The sequence below is a fragment of the Salmo salar genome, chromosome 08 (assembly GCF_965601325.2).
Source record: "Salmo salar chromosome 08, fSalSal1, whole genome shotgun sequence".
Lineage (NCBI taxonomy): Eukaryota > Metazoa > Chordata > Actinopteri > Salmoniformes > Salmonidae > Salmo > Salmo salar.
In genome coordinates, this window is record NC_138298.1 from 442,501 (window position 1) to 450,000 (window position 7,500).

The 7,500-nt window shown below is 41.8% G+C and overlaps 19 non-coding genes across 19 annotated transcripts in view; all 19 read left to right on the forward strand.

Moving 5' to 3' along the window:
* LOC145850993 (5S ribosomal RNA) overlaps positions 1-4 on the forward strand; it is a 119-nt gene extending 115 nt beyond the window's left edge. The window contains exon 1 of the ribosomal RNA XR_014372842.1: positions 1-4. This exon is cut by the window's left edge and continues 115 nt beyond it. This is a non-coding gene — a ribosomal RNA (5S ribosomal RNA).
* A 139-nt stretch (positions 5-143) lies between these two features.
* Positions 144-262, forward strand: LOC145884419 (5S ribosomal RNA). The gene has a single exon (XR_014395997.1). It is a non-coding gene; the product is annotated as a 5S ribosomal RNA (ribosomal RNA).
* Positions 263-671: 409 nt separating this feature from the next.
* LOC145885622 (5S ribosomal RNA) lies at positions 672-790 on the forward strand. Its single transcript, XR_014397205.1, has one exon. It is a non-coding gene; the product is annotated as a 5S ribosomal RNA (ribosomal RNA).
* Positions 791-1,199: 409 nt separating this feature from the next.
* LOC145850994 (5S ribosomal RNA) lies at positions 1,200-1,318 on the forward strand. The gene has a single exon (XR_014372843.1). It is a non-coding gene; the product is annotated as a 5S ribosomal RNA (ribosomal RNA).
* A 139-nt stretch (positions 1,319-1,457) lies between these two features.
* Positions 1,458-1,576, forward strand: LOC145884430 (5S ribosomal RNA). Its single transcript, XR_014396008.1, has one exon. It is a non-coding gene; the product is annotated as a 5S ribosomal RNA (ribosomal RNA).
* A 409-nt stretch (positions 1,577-1,985) lies between these two features.
* Positions 1,986-2,104, forward strand: LOC145884441 (5S ribosomal RNA). The gene has a single exon (XR_014396019.1). It is a non-coding gene; the product is annotated as a 5S ribosomal RNA (ribosomal RNA).
* Positions 2,105-2,243: 139 nt separating this feature from the next.
* LOC145855400 (5S ribosomal RNA) lies at positions 2,244-2,362 on the forward strand. The gene has a single exon (XR_014376287.1). It is a non-coding gene; the product is annotated as a 5S ribosomal RNA (ribosomal RNA).
* A 409-nt stretch (positions 2,363-2,771) lies between these two features.
* Positions 2,772-2,890, forward strand: LOC145851960 (5S ribosomal RNA). Its single transcript, XR_014373813.1, has one exon. It is a non-coding gene; the product is annotated as a 5S ribosomal RNA (ribosomal RNA).
* Positions 2,891-3,299: 409 nt separating this feature from the next.
* LOC145884451 (5S ribosomal RNA) lies at positions 3,300-3,418 on the forward strand. The gene has a single exon (XR_014396029.1). It is a non-coding gene; the product is annotated as a 5S ribosomal RNA (ribosomal RNA).
* A 139-nt stretch (positions 3,419-3,557) lies between these two features.
* Positions 3,558-3,676, forward strand: LOC145881997 (5S ribosomal RNA). The gene has a single exon (XR_014393564.1). It is a non-coding gene; the product is annotated as a 5S ribosomal RNA (ribosomal RNA).
* Positions 3,677-4,085: 409 nt separating this feature from the next.
* On the forward strand, positions 4,086-4,204 carry LOC145884462 (5S ribosomal RNA). The gene has a single exon (XR_014396040.1). It is a non-coding gene; the product is annotated as a 5S ribosomal RNA (ribosomal RNA).
* A 409-nt stretch (positions 4,205-4,613) lies between these two features.
* LOC145885717 (5S ribosomal RNA) lies at positions 4,614-4,732 on the forward strand. Its single transcript, XR_014397301.1, has one exon. It is a non-coding gene; the product is annotated as a 5S ribosomal RNA (ribosomal RNA).
* A 139-nt stretch (positions 4,733-4,871) lies between these two features.
* LOC145884123 (5S ribosomal RNA) lies at positions 4,872-4,990 on the forward strand. Its single transcript, XR_014395702.1, has one exon. It is a non-coding gene; the product is annotated as a 5S ribosomal RNA (ribosomal RNA).
* A 409-nt stretch (positions 4,991-5,399) lies between these two features.
* LOC145851191 (5S ribosomal RNA) lies at positions 5,400-5,518 on the forward strand. Its single transcript, XR_014373041.1, has one exon. It is a non-coding gene; the product is annotated as a 5S ribosomal RNA (ribosomal RNA).
* Positions 5,519-5,657: 139 nt separating this feature from the next.
* Positions 5,658-5,776, forward strand: LOC145884473 (5S ribosomal RNA). Its single transcript, XR_014396051.1, has one exon. It is a non-coding gene; the product is annotated as a 5S ribosomal RNA (ribosomal RNA).
* Positions 5,777-6,185: 409 nt separating this feature from the next.
* Positions 6,186-6,304, forward strand: LOC145884484 (5S ribosomal RNA). The gene has a single exon (XR_014396062.1). It is a non-coding gene; the product is annotated as a 5S ribosomal RNA (ribosomal RNA).
* A 409-nt stretch (positions 6,305-6,713) lies between these two features.
* On the forward strand, positions 6,714-6,832 carry LOC145885718 (5S ribosomal RNA). Its single transcript, XR_014397302.1, has one exon. It is a non-coding gene; the product is annotated as a 5S ribosomal RNA (ribosomal RNA).
* Positions 6,833-6,971: 139 nt separating this feature from the next.
* LOC145882101 (5S ribosomal RNA) lies at positions 6,972-7,090 on the forward strand. The gene has a single exon (XR_014393668.1). It is a non-coding gene; the product is annotated as a 5S ribosomal RNA (ribosomal RNA).
* Positions 7,091-7,499: 409 nt separating this feature from the next.
* Position 7,500, forward strand: part of LOC145850545 (5S ribosomal RNA) — a 119-nt gene continuing 118 nt past the window's right edge. Inside the window, exon 1 of the ribosomal RNA XR_014372393.1 lies at position 7,500. This exon is cut by the window's right edge and continues 118 nt beyond it. This is a non-coding gene — a ribosomal RNA (5S ribosomal RNA).

Here is a 7,500-nt window from a genome sequence, read left to right on the forward strand (position 1 = left end):
AGCATTTTGTCCACGAGGGTGTGCTCTTGCACTATTTCATCAGCAACACTGCCTTGTATTAAGCATTTAATGATGAATTGACTAAATGTCTGTTTTATCAGACTCACTTTGACTATATATGTTGTAGCAAGAGATTGTTTCTCGCTTACGGCCATACCAGCCTGGGTACGCCCGATCTCGTCTGATCTCGGAAGCTAAGCAGGGTCGGGCCTGGTTAGTACTTGGATGGGAGACCGCCTGGGAATACCAGGTGCTGTAAGCATTTTGTCCACGAGGGTGTGCCCCTGCACTATTTCATCAGCAACACTGCCTTGTAGTAAGCATTTAATGATGAATTGACTAAATGCAGCTTCCTGCCTTTTTAATAGGATCAAATTTCCTTGTGTTTTCAATTAGCATCTGCCTTGTATTTATAAGACAAACAAGAATATTGTTGCTGAATGCAGCTTGTGTGTGCTTTATGCTCCTTTGCCCTGTTCAAATGATGAAAGGAAATAAAGTTTGTATTTTATCCAACTACCTGTGCTAAAAAGTGATGGCAACAGATTTTATAATTTCTTCTACTTTTTCAGTGACACAAAGTTCAAGCTGCTTATCTAATTGGTGAAAATGCAATGTCTGTTTATCAGACTCATTTTGACTATATATGTTGTAGCAAGAGATTGTTTCTCGCTTACGGCCATACCAGCCTGGGTACGCCCGATCTCGTCTGATCTCGGAAGCTAAGCAGGGTCGGGCCTGGTTAGTACTTGGATGGGAGACCGCCTGGGAATACCAGGTTCTGTAAGCATTTTGTCCACGAGGGTGTGCTCTTGCACTATTTCATCAGCAACACTGCCTTGTATTAAGCATTTAATGATGAATTGACTAAATGCAGCTTCCTGCCTTTTTAATAGGATCAAATTTCCTTGTGTTTTCAATTAGCATCTGCCTTGTATTTATAAGACAAACAAGAATATTGTTGCTGAATGCAGCTTGTGTGTGCTTTGTGCTCCTTTGCCCTGTTCAAATGATGAAAGGAAATAAAGTTGGTATTTTATCCAACTACGTGTGCTAAAAACTGATGGGAACAGTGTTTGTAATTTCTTCTACTTTTTCAGTGACACAAAGTTCAAGCTGCTTATCTAATTGGTGAAAATGCAATGTCTGTTTATCAGACTCATTTTGACTATATATGTTGTAGCAAGAGATTGTTTCTCGCTTACCGCCATACCAGCCTGGGTACGCCCGATCTCGTCTGATCTTGGAAGCTAAGCAGGGTCGGGCCTGGTTAGTACTTGGATGGGAGACCGCCTGGGAATACCAGGTGCTGTAAGCATTTTGTCCACGAGGGTGTGCTCTTGCACTATTTCATCAGCAACACTGCCTTGTATTAAGCATTTAATGATGAATTGACTAAATGTCTGTTTTATCAGACTCACTTTGACTATATATGTTGTAGCAAGAGATTGTTTCTCGCTTACGGCCATACCAGCCTGGGTACGCCCGATCTCGTCTGATCTCGGAAGCTAAGCAGGGTCGGGCCTGGTTAGTACTTGGATGGGAGACCGCCTGGGAATACCAGGTGCTGTAAGCATTTTGTCCACGAGGGTGTGCCCCTGCACTATTTCATCAGCAACACTGCCTTGTAGTAAGCATTTAATGATGAATTGACTAAATGCAGCTTCCTGCCTTTTTAATAGGATCAAATTTCCTTGTGTTTTCAATTAGCATCTGCCTTGTATTTATAAGACAAACAAGAATATTGTTGCTGAATGCAGCTTGTGTGTGCTTTATGCTCCTTTGCCCTGTTCAAATGATGAAAGGAAATAAAGTTTGTATTTTATCCAACTACCTGTGCTAAAAAGTGATGGCAACAGATTTTATAATTTCTTCTACTTTTTCAGTGACACAAAGTTCAAGCTGCTTATCTAATTGGTGAAAATGCAATGTCTGTTTATCAGACTCATTTTGACTATATATGTTGTAGCAAGAGATTTTTTCTCGCTTACGGCCATACCAGCCTGGGTACGCCCGATCTCGTCTGATCTCGGAAGCTAAGCAGGGTCGGGCCTGGTTAGTACTTGGATGGGAGACCGCCTGGGAATACCAGGTGCTGTAAGCATTTTGTCCACGAGGGGGTGCTCTTGCACTATTTCATCAGCAACACTGCCTTGTATTAAGCATTTAATGATGAATTGACTAAATGTCTGTTTTATCAGACTCACTTTGACTATATATGTTGTAGCAAGAGATTGTTTCTCGCTTACGGCCATACCAGCCTGGGTACGCCCGATCTCATCTGATCTCGGAAGCTAAGCAGGGTCGGGCCTGGTTAGTACTTGGATGGGAGACCGCCTGGGAATACCAGGTGCTGTAAGCATTTTGTCCACGAGGGTGTGCCCCTGCACTATTTCATCAGCAACACTGCCTTGTAGTAAGCATTTAATGATGAATTGACTAAATGCAGCTTCCTGCCTTTTTAATAGGATCAAATTTCCTTGTGTTTTCAATTAGCATCTGCCTTGTATTTATAAGACAAACAAGAATATTGTTGCTGAATGCAGCTTGTGTGTGCTTTATGCTCCTTTGCCCTGTTCAAATGATGAAAGGAAATAAAGTTTGTATTTTATCCAACTACCTGTGCTAAAAAGTGATGGCAACAGATTTTATAATTTCTTCTACTTTTTCAGTGACACAAAGTTCAAGCTGCTTATCTAATTGGTGAAAATGCAATGTCTGTTTATCAGACTCATTTTGACTATATATGTTGTAGCAAGAGATTGTTTCTCGCTTACGGCCATACCAGCCTAGGTACGCCCGATCTCGTCTGATCTCGGAAGCTAAGCAGGGTCGGGCCTCGTTAGTACTTGGATGGGAGACCGCCTGGGAATACCAGGTGCTGTAAGCATTTTGTCCACGAGGGTGTGCCCCTGCACTATTTCATCAGCAACACTGCCTTGTAGTAAGCATTTAATGATGAATTGACTAAATGCAGCTTCCTGCCTTTTTAATAGGATCAAATTTCCTTGTGTTTTCAATTAGCATCTGCCTTGTATTTATAAGACAAACAAGAATATTGTTGCTGAATGCAGCTTGTGTGTGCTTTATGCTCCTTTGCCCTGTTCAAATGATGAAAGGAAATAAAGTTTGTATTTTATCCAACTACCTGTGCTAAAAAGTGATGGCAACAGATTTTATAATTTCTTCTACTTTTTCAGTGACACAAAGTTCAAGCTGCTTATCTAATTGGTGAAAATGCAATGTCTGTTTATCAGACTCATTTTGACTATATATGTTGTAGCAAGAGATTTTTTCTCGCTTACGGCCATACCAGCCTGGGTACGCCCGATCTCGTCTGATCTCGGAAGCTAAGCAGGGTCGGGCCTGGTTAGTACTTGGATGGGAGACCGCCTGGGAATACCAGGTGCTGTAAGCATTTTGTCCACGAGGGGGTGCTCTTGCACTATTTCATCAGCAACACTGCCTTGTATTAAGCATTTAATGATGAATTGACTAAATGTCTGTTTTATCAGACTCACTTTGACTATATATGTTGTAGCAAGAGATTGTTTCTCGCTTACGGCCATACCAGCCTGGGTACGCCCGATCTCATCTGATCTCGGAAGCTAAGCAGGGTCGGGCCTGGTTAGTACTTGGATGGGAGCCCGCCTGGGAATACCAGGTGCTGTAAGCATTTTGTCCACGAGGGTGTGCCCCTGCACTATTTCATCAGCAACACTGCCTTGTAGTAAGCATTTAATGATGAATTGACTAAATGCAGCTTCCTGCCTTTTTAATAGGATCAAATTTCCTTGTGTTTTCAATTAGCATCTGCCTTGTATTTATAAGACAAACAAGAATATTGTTGCTGAATGCAGCTTGTGTGTGCTTTATGCTCCTTTGCCCTGTTCAAATGATGAAAGGAAATAAAGTTTGTATTTTATCCAACTACCTGTGCTAAAAAGTGATGGCAACAGATTTTATAATTTCTTCTACTTTTTCAGTGACACAAAGTTCAAGCTGCTTATCTAATTGGTGAAAATGCAATGTCTGTTTATCAGACTCATTTTGACTATATATGTTGTAGCAAGAGATTGTTTCTCGCTTACGGCCATACCAGCCTGGGTACGCCCGATCTCGTCTGATCTCGGAAGCTAAGCAGGGTCGGGCCTGGTTAGTACTTGGATGGGAGACCGCCTGGGAATACCAGGTGCTGTAAGCATTTTGTCCACGAGGGGGTGCTCTTGCACTATTTCATCAGCAACACTGCCTTGTATTAAGCATTTAATGATGAATTGACTAAATGCAGCTTCCTGCCTTTTTAATAGGATCAAATTTCCTTGTGTTTTCAATTAGCATCTGCCTTGTATTTATAAGACAAACAAGAATATTGTTGCTGAATGCAGCTTGTGTGTGCTTTGTGCTCCTTTGCCCTGTTCAAATGATGAAAGGAAATAAAGTTGGTATTTTATCCAACTACGTGTGCTAAAAACTGATGGGAACAGTGTTTGTAATTTCTTCTACTTTTTCAGTGACACAAAGTTCAAGCTGCTTATCTAATTGGTGAAAATGCAATGTCTGTTTATCAGACTCATTTTGACTATATATGTTGTAGCAAGAGATGGTTTCTCGCTTACCGCCATACCAGCCTGGGTACGCCCGATCTCGTCTGATCTCGGAAGCTAAGCAGGGTCGGGCCTGGTTAGTACTTGGATGGGAGACCGCCTGGGAATACCAGGTGCTGTAAGCATTTTGTCCATGAGGGTGTGCTCTTGCACTATTTCATCAGCAACACTGCCTTGTATTAAGCATTTAATGATGAATTGACTAAATGTCTGTTTTATCAGACTCACTTTGACTATATATGTTGTAGCAAGAGATTGTTTCTCGCTTACGGCCATACCAGCCTGGGTACGCCCGAACTCGTCTGATCTCGGAAGCTAAGCAGGGTCGGGCCTGGTTAGTACTTGGATGGGAGACCGCCTGGGAATACCAGGTGCTGTAAGCATTTTGTCCACGAGGGTGTGCTCTTGCACTATTTCATCAGCAACACTGCCTTGTATTAAGCATTTAATGATGAATTGACTAAATGCAGCTTCCTGCCTTTTTAATAGGATCAAATTTCCTTGTGTTTTCAATTAGCATCTGCCTTGTATTTATAAGACAAACAAGAATATTGTTGCTGAATGCAGCTTGTGTGTGCTTTGTGCTCCTTTGCCCTGTTCAAATGATGAAAGGAAATAAAGTTGGTATTTTATCCAACTACGTGTGCTAAAAACTGATGGGAACAGTGTTTGTAATTTCTTCTACTTTTTCAGTGACACAAAGTTCAAGCTGCTTATCTAATTGGTGAAAATGCAATGTCTGTTTATCAGACTCATTTTGACTATATATGTTGTAGCAAGAGATGGTTTCTCGCTTACCGCCATACCAGCCTGGGTACGCCCGATCTCGTCTGATCTCGGAAGCTAAGCAGGGTCGGGCCTGGTTAGTACTTGGATGGGAGACCGCCTGGGAATACCAGGTGCTATAAGCATTTTGTCCATGAGGGTGTGCTCTTGCACTATTTCATCAGCAACACTGCCTTGTATTAAGCATTTAATGATGAATTGACTAAATGTCTGTTTTATCAGACTCACTTTGACTATATATGTTGTAGCAAGAGATTGTTTCTCGCTTACGGCCATACCAGCCTGGGTACGCCCGATCTCGTCTGATCTCGGAAGCTAAGCAGGGTCGGGCCTGGTTAGTACTTGGATGGGAGACCGCCTGGGAATACCAGGTGCTGTAAGCATTTTGTCCACGAGGGTGTGCCCCTGCACTATTTCATCAGCAACACTGCCTTGTAGTAAGCATTTAATGATGAATTGACTAAATGCAGCTTCCTGCCTTTTTAATAGGATCAAATTTCCTTGTGTTTTCAATTAGCATCTGCCTTGTATTTATAAGACAAACAAGAATATTGTTGCTGAATGCAGCTTGTGTGTGCTTTATGCTCCTTTGCCCTGTTCAAATGATGAAAGGAAATAAAGTTTGTATTTTATCCAACTACCTGTGCTAAAAAGTGATGGCAACAGATTTTATAATTTCTTCTACTTTTTCAGTGACACAAAGTTCAAGCTGCTTATCTAATTGGTGAAAATGCAATGTCTGTTTATCAGACTCATTTTGACTATATATGTTGTAGCAAGAGATTGTTTCTCGCTTACGGCCATACCAGCCTGGGTACGCCCGATCTCGTCTGATCTCGGAAGCTAAGCAGGGTCGGGCCTGGTTAGTACTTGGATGGGAGACCGCCTGGGAATACCAGGTGCTGTAAGCATTTTGTCCACGAGGGGGTGCTCTTGCACTATTTCATCAGCAACACTGCCTTGTATTAAGCATTTAATGATGAATTGACTAAATGCAGCTTCCTGCCTTTTTAATAGGATCAAATTTCCTTGTGTTTTCAATTAGCATCTGCCTTGTATTTATAAGACAAACAAGAATATTGTTGCTGAATGCAGCTTGTGTGTGCTTTGTGCTCCTTTGCCCTGTTCAAATGATGAAAGGAAATAAAGTTGGTATTTTATCCAACTACGTGTGCTAAAAACTGATGGGAACAGTGTTTGTAATTTCTTCTACTTTTTCAGTGACACAAAGTTCAAGCTGCTTATCTAATTGGTGAAAATGCAATGTCTGTTTATCAGACTCATTTTGACTATATATGTTGTAGCAAGAGATTGTTTCTCGCTTACCGCCATACCAGCCTGGGTACGCCCGATCTCGTCTGATCTCGGAAGCTAAGCAGGGTCGGGCCTGGTTAGTACTTGGATGGGAGACCGCCTGGGAATACCAGGTGCTGTAAGCATTTTGTCCACGAGGGTGTGCTCTTGCACTATTTCATCAGCAACACTGCCTTGTATTAAGCATTTAATGATGAATTGACTAAATGTCAGTTTTATCAGACTCACTTTGACTATATATGTTGTAGCAAGAGATTGTTTCTCGCTTGCGGCCATACCAGCCTGGGTACGCCCGATCTCGTCTGATCTCGGAAGCTAAGCAGGGTCGGGCCTGGTTAGTACTTGGATGGGAGACCGCCTGGGAATACCAGGTGCTGTAAGCATTTTGTCCACGAGGGTGTGCCCCTGCACTATTTCATCAGCAACACTGCCTTGTAGTAAGCATTTAATGATGAATTGACTAAATGCAGCTTCCTGCCTTTTTAATAGGATCAAATTTCCTTGTGTTTTCAATTAGCATCTGCCTTGTATTTATAAGACAAACAAGAATATTGTTGCTGAATGCAGCTTGTGTGTGCTTTGTGCTCCTTTGCCCTGTTCAAATGATGAAAGGAAATAAAGTTTGTATTTTATCCAACTACCTGTGCTAAAAAGTGATGGGAACAGTGTTTGTAATTTCTTCTACTTTTTCAGTGACACAAAGTTCAAGCTGCTTATCTAATTGGTGAAAATGCAATGTCTGTTTATCACACTCACTTTGACTATATATGTTGTAGCAAGAGATTGTTTCTCG